Genomic DNA, 21,259 nt, shown 5'->3' on the forward strand with positions numbered 1-21,259 from the left:
TACTATGTTAGTGCAATTCTTAGTTCCCCTGCCTACCTTTCTTCTCTCTTATATGAATAATCCTACTCATGTCAGAATCAAAGCTATGAAGATTATTTGTGAGAGAAAAGGGTTGCAGATTAGGGTCTACATTCCTTGAAGTACTTTCACCAGGTACAGCATTTTTTCACAGCGGTGGCTTTTTTCGCTGTGCTGTAAAAGCTGTTTAAGAGATACACATGCAGTATCAAAAGGAATGCAAAATGTTTTGGAAGATGAAACTGCTTGGAAACTGAAGAATGCAGGGATTTGTTCAGGTGCCCAGTATTTCTCTAATAGCCTTTTTGCCAATCGACTCATTTTTTATTTCTGTCTTTTGTGTGTTATTAGATTTTGGTTTGGCATGCTGGTGATTTGCAAATGTACAAGTACTGTTCTGAGTGCTTGGGAAAATGGCCTTTCACAGAACTAAATTGTTGCCTGAAAAAATCTTTGGTAACTACTTATTGCTTGGATTTTTGTTAAGTCTCAAGATGTGTCATGGCTGAGTTTCACTAACAGTAGAAAAGCATATTTAGCAGCTGACTGTGCCCCAAAGAGCTTGCAACTGAAATATATAAAATACATTCAGCACCAAGGGAAGCAAACATCATTTTCATGGTTACTGTGAAAGGTGAGAAAGAAGCCAGTGTCACTCACCTGGGGCACAAACAGTAGCTGCACCCAGTCCCCTTGATTTCTCAATCTCTCAGTAGCAGGAATGTTTTTTCTTATTTTCATCCACTACAGTTGTTAGTAGGAGTAGGAAATTTCAGTAGGATACTGGGAATAAAAGGAGACAAATTTTCATTTATCTTCCTATGGTTTCACTTTAATAATCTATCGCCGTACACAAAGCAATTGGTAAAAGTAGAAAGTGTGGTATGTTCTCCACTGCAGCCATTGCATTTTGTAGCCAATCCAGAGGGATTATGCATTAGCCATTAATCTGTTATAGGGAGGAGGCAGTGGATGGGTCAAAACCCAATTTGTCTGTTAATTTGCAAATATTGAGCAAAAGAGATGAGCAGGCTGAACAAAGACGTAGATGACAATGCAGAAAATATTTTTTGGTATTTTAAAAGCTTTCTTTTGAATTGAGTCTATTCATAAGTAATATGATGCACAGTTCTGAGAAGATATCAGAAAGTCTCTGCAGATTTAGATTTTCAGATTATCTGGTGAGCTGCACAAATGTGACCTGAATTATGACTCTCCTGTGGTTCCTACTTATGAATCCTTTTTCCACTACAAATAAATTTTGAAATATATTTAAAATAATGAGTTAATGAAAAAAGAGGGGTTTTTAATGGACACAACTACTTTGAGTAGTGTAACTTTTTGCTGTGGGAATGAAAAAAAAAACTTCTTCAAATCTCTTTTGTATGTAACTACATCCATTTACTTCAGCAGCATCAGTGAATCTAAATTTGACTGATAAAAGTCAGCTAGAATGTCACTTCTGTGAGTGTGTGTCAGAAAGATTCAGGAGAGGTTAGTGAGGAATCTGTATGTGTTTCAGTACTTACCTGATATGTCATCTTCACATCAAAGCAGGATCCTGGGCTATAGAAAAAAATGGAAGCAGAATTCTGTTTTGAAGTGTGTCATTCCATGTATGTACACAGCTATTACTTCCCTCTCAGGCAGTGAAACAATGTACTCTGTTTAGAAAGAAATAGGTTTTTGTATAACTGTAATTATGAAGAAATTCCTTTCTGTCAGGGTGGTGAGACACTGAAACAGGTTGTCCACGGAGCTACAACCATGGCAGTGTTCAAGGCCTTCAGCAGCCTTGTCTAGTGAGAGCTGTCCCTGTCCAGGGCAAGGGTGGGGTGGGACTAGATGGTCTTTAAGATCCTGTCCAACACAGACCATTCTATGCTTCATTCTATGATTCCATGATTTCCAAAAAGAAGAACAACAAATCCCGTAGAAGTGCTTGCATAATGTTATATTAAGGAATTTCAAGGAAAATGTGATCAAGATGGTACTCAGACTATGAATAGAATTTCAGGCACCACCACAGTGTTGCAAAGAGTCCTATAAGAAGGTCTCCTCTGGCACCAGTGTTGCAGTTACTCACCAGCAAATCTTGTGCTCAGTAATTCATTTCAACAGCAACAAAAAAATACAAATAATTTCATCACTGATAATGTTTTTTCCTCAGTTTCTTTTCTAAAACAATCAGCACAAATCTTTGTTCTCTTATTCTTAGTGTTTTGAGGTTTGTTTTTCGTTTTGTTTTTTGTTTTTTTTTTTTTTTTTTCAGGGAAGAAGGTGTTCAAACAATTGGAAACTTTTCAATCAAGAATGTGGAGATAATAGGTTAAATAGGGCTGATAATTCATGGTAAGGGAAATTTGCTCCTTCCCGTATCTGTGCTTGTTTTCTGAACAATATTTTCAGAAAAAAGGATCTTAGCCTTAGGATTTGTAGTCCTGAATGAACTTTTCAGGAAGGCAATTTTGATATATCAGGGACAATTTGTTTGTTAACAGGCTGTAAAATAATGGGTGTTGATTTAAAATTCAGAGACACAAAAATAACTGGTTTAATTTTTGGATGCATAAAATATACAGATTGCTAGTTGAAAAGAAACCCCCTACCATTTCTTTCAATGCTTGTCTGTTAAAAATGAAGCATATTTTTGACTTGGCTTATATGCCTATGTTGATTTTTCCGAGCTCTGGAGCATGAGCTGCAATACAAATAGAATGGCATAGCTATTTACCCAGCAGTTGTCCAGACAAACTGACCTGATTAAGGTGAAGATTTTTCATTGCAGCAGTTTTCTATAGGTGTGTTAGGATATTTTTAGTGAAAGGGCATGTTTTTGTGCCGGTTTATTTTAATAACTCCCCCTCCCCAGACACCAAACAGTCAACTTAAACATTTATTACATATTTTAATTTAAATAAGTCTCCATAGTGCCTTCTGAGTATGACAATTTAGATGCTTATTGCTCCTGTTCTACTTAGGGGCCTGTTTTCCTGTTTGGACTTAGTGCTCCATGACATGCCACTATCTCTGCTTTATGGCTGTGGACATAGCCTATTCTGTGATGAATTGAGGGAAATACAGCCTAGTAGTGTAGCTACACAAGGGAATGAGAATATGAGTCACTCAAACTTTAATATCTGTGAGTGCCAAAGCTTCTATTTAAAGCTCCCCTGGAAAACTTAATTCTTTTCTGCAAGAGGAAAAAACCTGAAAATATTTTTAATTACCTCTAGACAGCTAGTTTTTGTTTACTGTTGAATACATATGGTGACTTTGGTAAAATTATTCCACAGGATATAAGTTTAGTATTTTAGCTGTGCAGAAACCTAATACTGTGAGTGAAAGGCTCACTTTGAATTTTTGTACAAATGATTTCATCTGACAGGTGGAAGAGGAGGGTGATTTTAAGTCAGCGGCATGCTGGGCTGTTGGTATTCTTCAGCCATACTCTATTTGTGCAGAGAACTTTTTTGTTGATGTCTCTATTAATACTCTCTCTCAGTTCGTAGCATTTGATACAGAAAGCATTTTTTCACACAAGTGTTGTGCATGTGCTGTGGCCCACACAACTGAAATTCATCTGTGAACTACAGTGTCAGCTTGACATCAATTACTGTCTGTGGCTCCAGGATAGGTATCTTTAAGCATCAAGCAACAAGCAGAAGTTATATTTCAAAGCCTTGAAACCTGGTCTGAAGCTGCTGGTCTGAAAGCTCTCATCCAATTTGGATGGTATTTTCTCAGTTTGGATTACTTAATCAATGCTCTGTTTTCACTTCATTGGCAAAAAAATAATACAAAAAGAAAGCTTCTCCATTAACAAATCATTTGTCATTTCCAAGCTGGCAGCAGAGGTCTGTGCAGTCATGTCTACTGAGTTGCTAAATCTTTATGTCTTCTCCTCTTTGGAGAATCATTACGTTTAGAATCACTCGCCTCTACAGGGCTGATCAGGATGGCTTGTTTTAAAACACGTCAAAAATGTTGGGCAGCAGCTTGTTAAAAACTTCCACATTATGGATCATTCTGATTGACTGGGCCTAGTTTAATACCAGTTTTGTGATTATTTTTCACACAGGTTGCAAAGATGCTTACGCATCCTAATTGAGACTTTAGTCTGGACTTGGCACAGAGATATAGTGCATCTAAGCTCTTCCAATTTTTCTTCATATTAATCCAAAATATATTTATTGTCTCTCTGTTAATTTGAAATCTGAGTAACTGTTGCTCAGTGCTATTACAAGACCTTGCCCAGAGAAGTTTTGAATGCCCCATTCCTGGAAAACTTCAAAGCCAGGTTAGATGGGGGCTTAGAGAAACCTAATCTACTGGAAGAGATTAGGTCTCTGCCCATGTCTGAGGGATTGAAACTCGATGATTTTTAAGGTCCCTTCTAACCCAAACCATTCTATGGTTCTATGACTCTGTCACTGTTGAGAAACTGATTTTCAGAAAAGCTGTTTGCCCACATCTTCATTGTCTTCAGCTCAAGTGTCACTGCTTCTAAACACCAAAGCTACACAGTGAGCCTAAATCTCTGCAAGAGACTGTGAACTGCAGCCCAGCCCTCAGCCCATCACATCAGACCAAACCTGGTTGCCAAGGGTTTGTATCCAAGCACAGAACAAATTATGTGTGTGCATATTCCTGTACCCACCCTGACTTCCATCCAGTAACCTTCAGTACATCATAATTGTATCCTGGTGTCTCATCTGCCTTAAGATAGTGAGTGACCTTGACTTGGAACGGGTACGGAGCAGGCACACGTTTCAGCTGATAAAGCCTCTGGCAAAGGGGCAGGTGGGGAAGCCTGTGGAAAACCTCTGTGCCAGAATTAATTTGAACTTAATCCTTTCATGACTGCAAGGTGGATAGGAGATGGAGGAGAGTGGAGCAACCCTCCTCCTTTACTCCCTTTTATTTCAGGGGGTGTAGTCCCTATCAGGGAGAAAGAAGGGCAGTCCCTGTCCCCAGGAAGAGTTTTTTGGGTCTCTGCCTTTGTATGCACCATGTGAGGGTGTGACTTTTCTCTCATTCCTTCCACCATACCACGAAGACAGACTCTTCTCTCCTCGTATAACTAGGTTTTCAGAGCTCAGCAGCAAAAGTGCAGACCTTGTTCTTCCAGAAAATGACATGACATTTTGTTAGTGCCAGAGAGAATTGGACTCCAGTATCCAAAGACTGAATTTAGGTCTTTTTTTGAGCACTGCATTTCAAGTTAAATAATTTTGTTTTCTGACCAATTCATAGTGACGAACTACATCTCTGTTTTCTGTCTTGTATGCTATAAATGCAATTTGATTAGATTAGATTTATTGTACTTTGAACTTCAAGTATTTCCTGCAGTTTCCAGGAAAAGAAAGGAAGGAAAAGTAGGAGGAAAATCATGACATAAATTACTTTGGTCTAATTTGTAACTTTCAGATTTTGAGTATTTCTTAATTTGATTTGCAGGTGATGATCTGCTCACAGAATAAATAAATTGTAGAAAGTGCCAAGACTGCACATGCATTTGCTGTGGTATCACTCCCACATGAGGAACCTTCATCACAGTCTTTCTTCAAGTATGTTCTCTCCTGTGGTAAGTTTTTCAGACCTATAATCTTCTCCTATGTCAAGAGTTTTCAGCAGAGGGAATGAGATGAGTTCTGAAAAGTCCAGCCCTGGTCCTAGACTTTGTTGTCAGAACTGGAAGCTATAGATAGTAAACCTAGCTGTACTCATGTTAAACACATGCAAGGTTGAGTAAGGCTGTGGAGTGTAGTAAATACCACAGAACTAAATTACAGGTGTTAGTAACTTTAGTTTGTGTTTCCTTTGTCCCTGTGAAGTGGACCACATTTGCACAGGGTGTAAAATTTCTTTACTTGTCTGTTTATGGGAAATTAATTTTTTTAATACTTGCACCTGTATTTTAATTTAAGCCTTTCTGAATTATGTCAGTTCCTCTAAATAACTAAAAAAGACCCTCTTGTCCAATACTAAAAACAAGTAAACAAAAATCCATTAATAATTCTGACAACTAACCTTTGGAATGGAGACCTAATTAGTTCTTATTGAGCTTGGTCCAAAGATCATTGAAGCAATTTGGAGTCTTACCATTAAAGTTAATTGACTTTAGAGCAAAATCCTCAGACACGCTGGTTTAGCAAGCAGTCTCTCTGTCACCAATCAGCATCATCACCTCCAGACAGACAGGCTGTGTGAGCTGTTCTGTTTGACGTTGTTTCTGGTAAGGATGTTGCTTAAGTTGATTATGTCCCTGTGGGCTCATAGAGGACCTAGAAAAAACTTTGTGCCCTGGATACCTGTTTATGTGGCAGTCACCAAAGCCTGCAGGTTTCACACATCCCAGTGTCAAAGTGGAGCTTTCGTCAGAAGTGTCAACATTAACAAGATTTTAAACTGCAGGCAAATATAGAGGATCATTTGATCCTGGCAAGGAACTGTTTGCCTCAGCACTTGTGGGATAATGTAGAGTAAGCAGCAAATCATTGATGAATCTGTAATGCAACACCAGTCCCAGGAGTACTCAGGCAAAATTGCTGCCAAGAAGAAGGAAAGACAACAAAAGTGATTAAATGTAGTGAAGGATTCAGACCTTGGGAGACCTTTAGGGAGAAGCTTCTTATTTTAAGCATAAAGGAAAAAAATAGTACAGAATTATATGCATAAAGCTTTCATTCTGGCTTTATAAAAACCGTAAGGAACCCACAGATGCTGAATGTTTACTGAACCTTAATTGGCCTGGAATCATTCTTGCAGTTACTCTGGTTTTATGCTTGTGGTAATGTTGACTTCTGGCCATTAGCCACGAGTTTCTAGTGAACTTTTTGCACATTCTACGAAGCCAATAATTCTCATCATTGTTAAGCACTTTACATGCTTGTGCTGTCAATAGACATAATTAATAAACATAGGTAAAAATTTACAGTGATAGAGCAAGGTGCTTGATCATTCCTTGAACATTTAAAACATGTGGAAAATTCACTAACAATATCCAACAATACTTAAATGGGGATTAGAGAACCTCAGTGGAATTGCATTGTCAAAATGGTGTATCACATCTGTCAACACAGAGAGGTGGTCCTTAGCCTTGAATTTCAGTGGATGCCTACTTGCTCCCCATCTCTGTTTTGTCTTGTTGCTGGCTGCCATAGTTCTAATAGAGATCCAATGGGATCTACACAGGTTTTTCCATAGTAATGGCTGGGACTTGTACTAAAAACCTTGGCACTTGGGAGATCACTGCTCCTTTTCCATCTCTATGGTGTATTCACTCTGGGAACACAGTTCAGTCACTCTGGCCAGTTTTAATAGGGTTGACAGAACTACTTTCTTTGGGTAATCTGCTTCGTGGCACAGCTTTGTTTCCAGCTACATTGCTGTACCTGGAAGAAGGGTTCAAATTCCATTTGGTTTCCCAGGTAATTTAACATAACAAATTTGGTTTAGTCAGTTTCAAATGGTGTAGAGATTAAAAAAGAAACCCTCCCTAGCACATTGATTATCCTAAGAGTAGTCCACTCCCTTTGCAAATTTATTTTGAAAACTAAGCAAGGTTATACTGCAATATTAAATACAGTCATCTATTTAGATGAATGCAGATGCAAAGCTCTGGCTAATATCCTTATGAAGTTTAAGTTAAAGTATGCATTCCACCTACTGATACCAAAATACTGAGTTAATGCACCAAAAATAAACATTCATTTAAAGAAAACAAAGAGGCTTTTAAGTGATCATTCTGAAAATTACAATGCCATTTTGCAATGATTTGTGTTGCATGATTTGTGCTTGAAATATTGTTTTCTACTTGCCCTTAAATATGCTTCTCTGTTGTTGGATACCTTTTACTTTGCACCAGCTGATTTTGGAGGTAGATGAAGATGAATGTTAGTCTTTCATCAGCTGCAGCAGGGGGGATGTTCTTTGGACTACACTGGGAAAAAAATGATGTAAGGATCTCTAGCTTCATGTTTATATCCAGGCCAGCAGTCATCCAAAGAAATTTGTCTCCTAGGTACCATCAGAAAATGGTACCTGCCTACAGCAGGCAATGTAGATGGGCTTGGCAAGGAGGCCCTGCCTGTACCAATACAAAAGGGCCCCACAAGGCCTTTCAAGTCTGCAGTAAAGCACATGCTCAAGTGATTAGGCAGGAGGCAAGAAGAGAATCAACTCTTCTTTTTATCTGAATTCACACCAAAAAAAAAAAAAAAAGGAAAACATTCTCTCTCAGTCACAACCAAGGTGGAAGATGATGTCTTACTGACGGACGAACATGTATTTAGCACCATGATTCATTGAGAGTGTTTGTGCTTGTTTCCTGAGAAATACATGGAGCCTTTTGATAACTCTAGATGATAGCAATCTGCTCTGTGGGCAGATGTGCACATAATAGATGGTGCCTGAGGCATATTTGCCCACATTTGGTGAAATCTCTTGTTTATCTTACCACATGATTTAGTTTTTATTATATTGACTGTCGAGAACAGTATCTTCTTCATGTTGGAAATCACTACCTTATTTATAAGTATACAGATTTTAATAATGCAGTAACAGTAATGTTTTTTTTTTTCTAAGTGTATGATAAAAATAATGTCCCTCTTTTCCTGTGGTTGAAGATGCTTTAAAACTGGTGGACTGGTCATACTGATTTTGAAATAATCTATTTTTGCTGTTGTTCCAGATGATGTAAATTAATGGAAAATGGTCTCAGAATCTGGCTAAACAATGCTTTTGCTTTTTTGAGAGTCTATGCACTATATTTAAGAGTCTTGCCCTATGGTCTCAGTTGGGATTTAGATGGGATAATTTCCTTTGAAGTTTTGTTGTTAAGGTTCCAGATCAATACAGGATTTATGTTAGCATGTTTTCAAGTATGCAAGTAGTCCTTCTGAAATCAGTGAAAAAAGTTCTGACTTAATTGATGTCAGTGCCAGAACTCCCACTCACTTCAGAAAGGCCATACCTAATCACATTTTCCAATCGAGTTGTTTTGGGGCAAGAAAAGGGAGGATTGTTCTGTTTATTACCAGTGAATGAAGGGTAGTCATATGTTAAGATTTTATAACAGATACAGTGGAGATATCCTTGGAAAACTGTCAGAAATAATTATTTCAGTTCCATAAAAATCTTCAGGTTTAGTAATTCCAGTTCTTTATTTTGTCCTTCTACATTGTGTATTAATGTTAACCATGTTACTGTGATGACGTCAAATGTAATCCAAATGGTTTAGACAGCATTTAGATACAATTGATGCAAAGCTTTTTACCATATCAAACTAAAACCATTAATAATGTCAAAATAAATTGTTTTGTCATTACCAAAATGCTTTTGTTTTGGATTCCTGAATCTCTTTTCTTCAAGCCATTTGTTTAATGGGAAATTCTGAAGTAGTGACATTCTTTCTGATTTAGATCATCATCAAATGTTGAAGGGTCAGAGTTTCCTGCAGAACAGAAATTCCAATTTTGACCATCTCTCAGTGTAGTGAGTACTTCATTCTCTGTGGCTGTTTGCCAATGCAATGAAAAGCTGGGTACTAAAGTGCTGTTCAAATTTGGAGCTTAGCTGGCTAGTATTACTGCTGATCAAAAGAACATGAACATATGGTTATATTGTTGGACAAATACATTATCTGTGATGCCTTGGTTTTTCAGAAGATAATGAGACTTATTACAATTGCTCTTCCTCAGATACTCCATTTCTGATTGAAAAAAATTTTAAATAGAGCCCAAGCTTTTGTAGAGCATAACATGTTTCTTCTATCTTCCTTCTGTACTTAGAAAGCATCTTCACAACCTACATAATAAGCCAGAGTCACAAATAAGTCATATTTTTTCTATTAAAGCTTTTGCAATAGATTGATGTGCAATATAGCCACTTTTATTGAGCCTTTTATTAAATTATACTTGTTTCTTAATTTCTTGTTAGTCATAATTTTTTGGCAGAGCACTATATACTAACAATAACTCTTTATCCTCTTACCTGGTAGCTTTATCTACAGAACCACATGTTGTTTTTCTTTTACTGTAATTATGATGGGCTGGGATTGAGTGTCTTAACACTATTTTATATTTTATATTCTGCTTAAACAGAGGACACAAATATAGTGTCCTCTGTTTAAGCAGAATGCATCTCATTCTATACATGTGGTTGCAAAAAAAGTACTTTTGGATATTTCATCACATATTGAAAGTGCTGAATTCTTGGATAATACTAGTGCTTGGCTGGTGGTAATATCCTAGAAATTTTTCTGCTTGTTTCCTAAAATATCTGCATTGTCAGAAATTTTGTTAACACAGAGTCACAGAGTGCTTTTTCAAACAGTGCTGACTATGGTGTAATAAATGTCCCCAGCTGTTTTTTGGGAACCTTTAACATAGAGGCTGAGTGACAAGTAGTCACATAAACCTTCTTCCACTGTTGTAATGGACCTTGAAAATCTGCTAAGCCCTGGAGGACTAGGGAGGTCATAAGGAAAGGCAGGATATAAAAAATAATATTAACACATCGTTAGTGTAAGCAAACATAATGAGATTTTGCATTTAAATGAAATTTTATATACTCACAGGAAGCATCATCTAGCAGTTAAGGTATAGAATTGGGAACTGAATGATGCTGCTTCTATTCTTGGCCATGAGGCTGAAGGCTTTGTTCCAAATAGAGAAGAGCAGAGGTCAAAAATATACCTGAATAAAAGAGCTTTCTGTTTTTAATAATGGCACGAGATAAGGCTGTATCCCAAAGCGTTACATAGAAACAGAGCTTTGATTTCAGATAAGATTTCTATGAAAACCAACTCAGAATTTCATAAAAGGGAGAGATCAGAGTTAAATGAAAATGGATAAGAGAGGAAAGTCATACTCAGTCTGAAATCATGTGAAGAGAGGCATGTAAGTTTAGTCTGAGGTCAGCAAATGTAGAAAGCACCAATGGTAGTAACAGCACAATAATTAGTTAAAGGGTCATGAAATGTGTCCGTCTCTTACATCCATGAAATTTCTGTAGCTGTCTGGAAAAGGATATTAAAAGCCTGCTTTTGTATGAATGTAAGATTACCCACACAGAGAAATTTGTGCAAAGTCCAGGGTGTAATTCATGGTCTTCACAGGGTTTGTGCCTGCAGTTTGAATGGGAATGGATTCAAATGAAGTCATTCCCAGCTGTGCTCAATGGCACAGTAATGTGCACATGTGAAACTGCCATATGAAAAAACCAGAACTTAATTGAGACAGCTTGGAAAGTGTGACCCCAGGTATGCAGAGCTTTGTCCGTGTTTTCTTGTCCTACCACACCTTCATGCCATCATCACGTTTCACTCTCTTTCTACAGTATCCAAGCTCTCCTTGAGCAGGTCAGGTATTGATTAAAAAAGCTGGAATAATTGTACTATAGATGTCTCTTCTGTTCATAGTCTGCTGCTCTTTGTTCTAGATTCGGAAGTTGGTGGTGGTGCTTGGGTGTTCCTGAAGTGCAAAAGTATTTATTTCCAAGAAAAGAAAATATAGAGGGCTTGAAATCTATATATCTATATATCTGAAAGGGCAGAACCACTTGTGTCTGGCTATCGGGTAGACATCTAATGCTAAGATGTTCCTGATGTGTCTTATATCCTCGACATGCCCAGTGTGTCTCCAGCCTGGAGACTGCTGAGCACTTCAGCATGTCTTGTACCTCAGATCTGTCAGGATTTCAAACTTAGAAATGAATGTAAGATTCAGTGTTGTGGCACTGGCACACGCAGTTCTGGTCTAGTGGCATTCATCCAGCAGCTGGGAGATCCCACTTCTTCCCACTTCAAGTCCCACCTCTGCCTAAGTAGATAGGAATTTGCATTTTCTGCCTCTCTGGGGAAGCACCTTAAACAACAGGCTCAGAGTAAGCTTTGAGAAAGGGTGATGGGAGTCAAGATTGTCCTTCCCTTGTTTCAAACTGTTCCAATTTCAATGAGGTGATTAAATGTTCATTGGATTGGGGGGTGGCAGAAGGAGAATTAATGAACTGTACCAAGAGATAGAGGAGAAGAGGCCAAACATTTTCAGATATTTAAAGTGTTTGAAACTGGAATTTAATATTCCAAGTGAGAGCTCCATGATGTTTGGAGAGGATGTTTTCTGTATTTTGTGAGTAAGGGATGGCTCAAGTATCCATCTTCAGGAGACGGTACATAGTGGTGAATTGTGTAAGTCCCAGCTCAGGACAGCACCTGTGTTGGGGAGGGTGGGGGGGGAAAGAAGGGCACTTCCATCTCCAGCAAAATCACTCATCCAGCTTCATCAGATCGGCCTTCCAGGTGTTCTGTGCTGAGGCACCTGGCTGCCCCCATCTAACAGCACATCAGTGTCTGAGTCAGGATATGGAGTGTCAAAGCACAAAGGACTGCCTCTGAGGATGTAGTACATTGTACTTCATGCATCAAGAATCCCAGTGATACCTATAAACCTCTTTGTAAAGCTCTTTAAAATCCCCAATGAAAAATGAAATAGCACTATTTTGTCTAATAAGAATCGATCAAAAAATCTAAGAGAGGCAAGGTTTTAGAGGAGATACTATCTTTTATTAGATCAACTGCTATGCTTGAAAGAAACAGGCCAGATTTCAGGCACAAATCTCTTTGTAATCTTGATCACTGCTCATTGCCACAAGGTGTTGCAAAGTCAACCTCCCAGTTTGTCTCTATCTTTGAATGCCTTTCTCATTTTATTGCAGAAAGTTGTATTTTCCTTTATATTGCTGATTTCATGATTATTCCTATTAGTCATCTTGCCTGAAGTGTAGTTTACAGAAGCTGGACTGAATTACCTTTTGCTGCTCCAGAGACTTCTTTACAGCAGCAGAGTACCCATCTGGCATGTTCCATTTGCTTTGCACTTCTGGCTCTAACGTGAATGTAGAAAGCTAAAAAAGTGGGTCCAGCATTTTGCATTCCAGCAGGCAAACATTCAGGAAGTAAATTTATTGATGAAATATTTAATAGTTAATTAATCAATTTTTACAACTGGAATTCTAAAAGGAACAGCTGTTGCTTAATTTATTGAAGTTAAGTTACCCCAATGCACTGGGTTCATGGTTAAAAAAAAAAAGTTAATTCCTTGAGGAATAAAAGAAGAAAGAAGCTGGAGGCAGAGAGGAAAAATAATTACATTTTTTTCTGTATTTCCAAAACAACTATCAGCTTTCTGTGGAAAGTCAGTCTTTGTGTCCATTCCCCTACTCTTCTCTAACTGAAAAGTATCTAGTCTGATATCTTTCTGCAAATGCTCTGCAGAGGGAATTGAACCTGTTTGTTTTGTCTTGTTTTCTCTTTGATTTTCTCCTTAAAATCTTTGTTAGGCTTTCACAATTTATTCATGGATATGCATTAACAAGAAAGCAGAAGCTGGGCAAAAAAATGAAGTGGGTTTTCAATGAAATTTGTCTGTAACATTTGCCCCCAATAAACTGAACACTCTGTTATGCTCTATTTAAAGATGTCTCCATGAACCTGTTAAGTTTTGCATCTGTCCAAATTCAAGGCATTCTGAGATGAGATTTTGTCTCAAGCTGAGTCCTGAGGCTGGAGTTCAGCTACTGAAGCACAAATGTAACTGCGTATTTTTTCATTGTAAACAGTTTTCATAAAATGTTGGTTGACTTTTGTTATTTTCAACTTCAAATGAAAAGCAAGTCTTCTCCCAATTCCCAAATATTCATGAATAGATTATGAATATATTATCAACTCTGGCAAACAAACACCTGTACCATATGCTGTGAGTTCAGTGCATTATTTATGGAGTAAAGCATTATTCATAGGTATGAATAAGGTTAGTGACACCTTAGCCTTTTGTTTTCCACTCCTTTCTTCTTGGTCCTTCTAATAAACCTGCAAAATATAAGGAGGACGTTAGGAGCCTTTACAAGAGGAGTCAAAGTTAAGAATTGTGATGAAAAAACCTGGTAATTATAAGAAGAACAGGGCATAAAAAGTCAATTGCTTGCAAGGTGCTTTGATACAAGAAAGTATCAAAGCAATATTGCATCATGTCTTCATTATAAGACTATAGGTGCTGTGCAGAGCAACATTAATGAGCTCCTCTAAAACTTTGGGGAAGGTTAAACCAGTCTAAACTCACTTGCTGCTTTGGTCTAATTTGGGCATACATTAATGTCTCTACAGTTTGATGCTGAGGAGTAGATGGAAACCTGCTACAATCCACTAAACATGCTGTCGGGTTCAGTTAACAAAACCATCAGAATTCATGAAACACTAAATATATCCAAAAATTGCTTAAAATTGCAAAACAAATTAGAATAGAAGAAATCAAAATAAGAACAAATGCAAAGAAGGAAATAATAAAGTGAAATATTACATTTAAGTGTAAAAGATACTGAAACATTAACATTGGTTTGCATTTAAGAAATTACTAAAATGATGTTTTAGAATTGGATGCAAAATTTATTGGCCAAGAATTGTTCCTGAGCAAGGCAGCATTATTTGTTCTAATATTGGTGAATTCATTACAAAGAAGCATGAGTCTAAAGATTTCCCTCTCCACTCATTCTTCCATCTCTACTCCTTTCAGAATTGTAGATATCCTTCTGCATGTCACCAGGATATATTGAAATATAGCACATTTCTTGAAAGCTGTTCAGTTCCTTCTCTTTTGTGCAGGTGCATGAAAAATTCTTTTGTTGGCTTGGGCATTGATAAAGTAATAGCAATTTCTGCAAGCATAACTATTCAACTTCATTATTTTTTTGGAGAAATTCCATGGAATGGAGCAGGAGGAGTGAAATTGAAGGGATTTATTGCAATTTAAAGTAAAAAATATTGTTAATTACTACAAAATAATAATAAAAAAACAACAACAAAACTTTCCTGTATTAGTTACTGGTAATGTTTTGGGATTTTTTACATGAATGTCATTTGCTTCCCCTTAGCAAATGTTTCCAATGCATGACCCATACCTATCTGAGAGTGTGAGAACCACTCTTCGGGTGTCTGTAGAACTTTGCTAAGAAAATCAAGCCTGTTGGGTAAATTTTAAGGAGCTGAAAGCAAAACAAAGTTGAAAACTGATGCTATATGATAGTACAGAACTAGATAATTTTTTTCCCAGTATTGTAATTAGGCTTTGAAGGTCCTATCCTGAATGACTTGGAGTCCACAGGAAAACCATTACTGACTTTGAGGGACTTAGAATGTCAATTTATTGGAGTTATGTTTGTCTTTAGTGTCTTTAATGCATATAAGAAGATGCTTGAATAGCAGTAATTGGAATTTCCTAGCTTGGTCATTTGGCAAGGCTAGGAGGCTAGAGATGGTAGTTCTGGGTGTTGTATTGATGCTTTTCCACTGATTGGCTGGATGACCTTTGAACACTGACTTGCCCATTCAGCCCACAGTTAATTTATTGTGAAGAGAGAGAAAATAAGAAGAATCCATTTTTTTCCTTTCAGAAACCAGCAGCTGTGAAATTTAAAATAAAGCATCTTCAGCAATTCTTGGACAGTGAAAGAGGCAAAATGCTTGAAGGCAGCAAAACAGAGGTTTCTGTGCCTGCAGACAGATACACAGTGGCTAGTAGCCAAAAAGATTTTTCCTCATAATAATAGTTTATTCTTCTGAGTACAATGGAATATCGAATAATTCCACAAAAGAGGATGTTGTTACTGCAAGAATAGAGCTTGGTCCATGAGGAGCAGAACTCTTTTGCCTTTTCCCTTGTGGAAACTGGAAGAAAGAAGTATAATGTTAAGGAAAAAAAAAATATAACAGTGGGAGGCTGCTGTGGTGGTGACCAATATTCCACTGCTTTAAGTCCTTATGCTTATTATATTGTGTGTTCTGGATTTAATTACAGATCTAGAGTGTAGTGCTAATAAGGCTGCACAGTTTTGTCTTCTTCCTCTCTCTGAGGCAGAACTAATTAAAAAAGGCATTAATTAATATGTGCTTTTAGGTCCCAGAACTTTAGGTGATTAAAATATTCTGAGTAATATATTATAACTTATAGCGCATGGATCACTGTGAAATGGTTTAATGGCACTGACTGTAAAATGTGACCTCTCTCAAATGCCGCACCTCATAGGGAACAGAGCAGATGGAATTGACCAGCTCTGTGTCCCTGAAGAGATCTGTTGAGCTGGCAGTCCTTGGGCTCCCTTTGCAAGCCAGCCACAGGGGGACATTAATGGCAAAACCTTTGCATCTTTGATTCCAGTACCCTTTTCTTATGCAAACACTTTACCTTTCAGTCCAGTGCTTACAGCCTATTTTTGATTTTACATCTGCTCTAGAAAAATTGCAGGTTTGAGTAAAGCTTTTTTTTTTTATTTCTTTGTGCTCTTAGGTCTCTAATTAACCCACAACACCTTTGTCCTTTTCTTGTGGGTAATGCATAGGAGATAATTACTTAAATATTGAAAACCTATTTACCAGCTTCACAATTTCTCTTTGCATCCATTACTGACATTTTGTGATGGTTATGATCAAGGCATATGCACTGTCAGCAAAGGAGACAAGTAGACCTTTTGGTCTAGAATACGTATTTAGAATTTTAACTCAGTGAGCAGTAAATGTGGCAGTGAATGTTAATAAATGTTAGAGTCAAGACTTCCCTAGTGCTAAATAGGGCAGTTCCTGATGAAAGGGGACAGCTTTTAAGTGATCAGCACAGTGGTGCCACCCTTACAGCCACCTCAGGGATGATGATGCCTACTCCTTCACACCCCTGATGAGAGGAGAATGCTCATTTCCCTGCTATGATATCCTTCAGGTCTCCTACAGACATATCATTAAGTTAGACAGTCCTCTGCTTTCAGGAAAAGGGTTAAAGATCTGCTTTTCAAAATGACCCCCATACCCCTCATACACACAGCAAAATCTTCCTGTAAGAAAAGACTAAACCTAAATATCCTGGCTTCTGAGAATTTTAAATTTGTATCTAGATTTCTAGGCTACTTTTTGGTGCCAATTTCTTCTTATAATCACCATGGTAGCAATACTCAACTCATTTTGTTGAAAAAAGAAGATTTTTCTACACTTTGTCTATGAAGAACTGTGCCAAAAAAAATAATTTTTGTAATTTATTACATGACAACACAAAATTGGAAGTCTGCAATCAGTGGGAAGTAAAAGCTTTCAAAAATGAAGCTGCAAGGTGATAAGTTAAAATTGCTGGTTGTCACATCCATCCCACTGCTTTTATCCATAACTGCTCTGTTCCTTTTATAAAAGCTTGGATTTATTAGCAACCACTGGAGGCCTTCAGACGCCACCAACCCTTGTAGCTCCCAGGTTAATGACTGGTATTAATTACTACCAGTGTACAAATTCCTAAGGCTCTGTACCAGTTGCTATGCTTTTATCTCAGATGCATCTAAAAATCCAGTCTCTAGCTTGATTTAAATGTCACCATCTTCAGCATTGAGTGTTACTCTAAGCTGAAGCTATTTCCAGGTCTTGTGAATAGTCGTATTTGTGTTTGACTGAAAAAAGGGTCAGTGATTACAGCAAAATGGGCCTTCACACATGTTCCAAGGGGAAGAGGGGAGCAGGTGCTTTGGCCTAACCTTCTCTCTAAATCCAGTCATTTCACATGAAGAATGAAGGAACTGTATGATTGATCACTTATATAAAGGTTAAGGAACAAAGATACAACTCTCTAGACTTCTTCCCGGCCTATTGGTATCTGTCTTGTGTTGTATTTTAAATAGACTGTGACTCTATATTGCTCTTCTGAGCTCTTCTTCAGCACTATATTCACAGAACCCCCATTCTGGCAGAGTCTGAGGCTGGAAAACCCATTAGGTTGGTCCTTCCTACATGCCACCTAAGCAGTCACTTTTCATGCTTTCGACTCTGATGTCTCTCATGCTAAGGGACTCCCCTCTGCATATATCCATCAACATCTACTTCATCATCACATTTCAGAACTATTTTGCTCTGTAGATCCATTTGTGAGTCTCCAGCAGAGTACATGACAACACTGACAGCCAGTGGGCTGACACTGTAACTTCGCACTGGCTAGGGCTCTCTCGTTCCCTTCTTCCCATGACAGGTAGATCACTTGTGACAGTCCTCACCAAAGGACATGGTAGATTCTAAAAATGTACAAGGGATGACTGAAGCTCATGAAAATAAATCTACTGAGCATTGCAAAATACTTGAAGCCCACGTTCAGAGAAATAAGGTCCTGAGCTAAAATCATTGAAGGCAGAGAGATTATTAGCAAATTTTAACATATGGTTGTCCTGTGCTTATGATTCCATAACCATCCACTTATGGCCATAATTTATGCAGGTCTTTTAAATTGAAACACCAGAACGAGACATTGTCAACAGTCCCAGGAGCAAAACCAGTGCTCAGACATCTCTTAATGTCAATTCTGTAAAAACAGGATACTCTGCTGGAGTGGACAGACTTTTGGTCTAACCCTCTGTAGTCTTTCTTAGGTTTTGCTTTTATGTATCTAAAACGGGAATCAAAATCAGAGTATTTCACTCTTTGTTACTAATTTTATTGTTTTTCCAGCAGCACAACTGAATTAGTTAGACACACACACACAGACAATATTAGAACAGTGGCACCTAAGGCAAAACCCCCCAAATCTTAAACTTTACCCCCACATCCCAGTAACAACAGAGATGCTCTGATAAAATGCACGTTGGAGAATTTCAATGATGTCTTAAGCCACAATATTCTCTTGGAGAGCTGCTGTTTCAATCTGAAGCAGGTAAAGCAGGTCCTACTGCATCTTTTACAGAGAATTTTTGATGGTTTCCCTATGATTTATCCAGTGGCACAGTGTGAGAGGCTAAAACCCACCATGGGTTTTAGATATTTTGTTAGTGCATTTTCTACCAGTAGAAATTTAATAGAATCATTTTCTGCCTTTGAAATACCAGATGCCATATTGATCTTTCTCTTATAAATGCTGTTACTATGGATTTTGATGCCTCCTTGCTTATAACAAGGCACAGAGATTTCTTGTAGAGCATGTTCTCTGTATATGTTTTGTAAAGGAGCATAATTTGGAGTCATAGAGATTGCTTTTCTTTCTTTTTTTTCTTTTTTGACCTAGAGTTGAGCTACAAAAACAGCGTTTACCAGAGGGAAAAGTTTTGAACACTTGAACACCAGAAAAGGTTTTTATTCAATAGTTCATTTTTCATTTACCTGCAGTCTTTTATGCAGGACTACAAAGATAATCTGTCTGTCTGAATACTAAAACAGCTACAGGGGATAATTCTACCTGTCTGTGTCGTCTTAAGGAGAAATAAACTTCTCCTTAAGAATCTCAGAAAACTAATTTACTGAATACTAGTAGTCCTTCTTTTTTTTTTTTTTTTTTTTTTTTGCATAGACAAATATATTCCTTTACAAATTTCCCAGACCTCCACCTTCTCCCACCTTTGTTAATCAGCATTTTCCAGGCTGAAGATGAGGAATTCTCTGGATGGATTGACAGATGAAAGCAGTAATACCATTTGATACACAAATCCTCAAAGTTAATTTAAGCACATATTCTTTTGCTGAAGCTGGCAGGAGGTTGGTGCTCAGTGGATTTTAGCACTGGAGTGCTGGCAAAAATGAAGGCAGTGCAGGTCCCCACCAGCTCCATCACAGGGATCAGCTCCCAGCACCACATTCCCCTCCTGTACCACATGTACCACAACCTGCTCTGGTCCTCTCGTGCTGCTTCCCACACACAGAGAATCCAGACACAGAAATGCTGCATACATCTCACTGAAAACTGCCAGTGACTCTCACTGTCTATCATATGTGCATGCCTTTGTACCTTCTACAGCTCTCTCCTCTCACCTGACTGATTTTAGAAATTGTTCAGCGTTCCAAGTTTATGTCATGTCCCACTAAAAACTTCCCTGATGTCCCTTGGCATTCAATTCAGCTGTGTTTGCTATCACTGGACAGCATCTCTTCTGAAGCTCAACACACACTGGACCAAGTATCCTTAGCATGGTCTTAGTCACCATTTACTGTATTTAAATTAGTTTATAGATGATTCACTTGAATTAAAATCAGACCACAAACTCTAATCTAGATTAATTTAGAGACACCTTATCCAGATCGCACATGCACTCTGTGTAAATGCCTTTCACTGATCAACCTAAGCCATTTTAATTAAATACAAACTCCAGCCAAAGTACTTTTTGCATGCTGCTTTTCATGAACAACATTACAGAAGGGCTGTTGGCATCTGGAGTAACCAAAGGCTATACTACCAAATGATTCCTGTAATAAATGTATAAATGCTTGATTCTTTTATTTTCTGTTTCCCTCCTCCCATTTCCCCCCCCCACAGCTATCTGTGGGAACCTTCTGTTCTGTTATCTCTTCATTTCATTTCCAGTGTTGAACATGAGGCTCCGAAGTCACCCAAAATTTGTGATTTTCCTAAAGCACTCTTGTCCCTGGGGAAATGGGGAAAGCATTAAATCATATTCAAGTCCAGTGTCTTGGATAGATGTAGAGCCCTTTGAAGAGGTTGTGTCCAGAGTAGGTGCAAGGGTGATGTGCTTTGCCTCCTCGCTCACATCCTTGGAGGCAGGCAGTGGGGGATGTGTGTGAGGAGGCTGTGAAAGCCGTGCACTGATGTGCTGGTCCTGTCAGGGCACACGCTCTGGAGGGTGTTCCTCAGCTGTAACAGCTAATGTGCTTTCAGGCTCACCCCTGTACAGCGGACATGTTGTGTTTGGAGAATATTTAAGCTTTGATCCTACCCTTGCCAGACACTGTAGCCACAGTGTATGTGACCTCAGACTTGTTACTTACTATTTTTGGGCATCTGTCCTTTTTATTTTTCAGTTAGCTGTAAGAATAGTCAATGAAGTATATGAAATGCTCAAAAACTGTACTTCAATAGTCTGAACTTCAAAAAATGCCTTGTGTGTTATTCCTTCCATAAGTGACAGCATTTGTTCTCTGTGGAGGCTGGGTAGCAGAAGGGCATTTGTGGCCAGGATGGTAACATAATCTTTTATAGTCTTTCATGTTTGTAAGAACCGGAATAGACATGCATATGCTTGTTCAGAGTCAGGAGGACTTCGCACAGAATTTTCCCTGAATTAAAGAGTAATCAAAGACACTGAGAATACAGCAGGATGATTCCCTGGCAGCCAGTTTCATCAGGCTGTCTATCTGCCTACCTCCTTCACTACCAGGCAAATGCAACAAGAGCAGGAAGTCTGTGCTGTGCAGACAGGCACCAGACCTGGCAAGTGCAGT

The 21,259-nt window shown here is 38.2% G+C and overlaps 1 long non-coding RNA gene across 2 annotated transcripts in view; it reads left to right on the plus strand.

Moving 5' to 3' along the window:
- Positions 1 to 21,259, plus strand: part of LOC118701751 (uncharacterized) — an 84,855-nt gene that overhangs the window by 12,039 nt on the left and 51,557 nt on the right. For both annotated transcript variants that reach the window (XR_004982579.1, XR_004982578.1), the window contains exon 3: positions 5,479 to 5,605. This is a non-coding gene — a long non-coding RNA (uncharacterized LOC118701751). The remainder of the gene's footprint in view (positions 1 to 5,478; positions 5,606 to 21,259) is intronic.

The sequence above is a fragment of the Molothrus ater genome, chromosome 1 (genome assembly GCF_012460135.2).
Source record: "Molothrus ater isolate BHLD 08-10-18 breed brown headed cowbird chromosome 1, BPBGC_Mater_1.1, whole genome shotgun sequence".
In the NCBI taxonomy this organism is placed as follows: Eukaryota; Metazoa; Chordata; class Aves; order Passeriformes; family Icteridae; genus Molothrus; species Molothrus ater.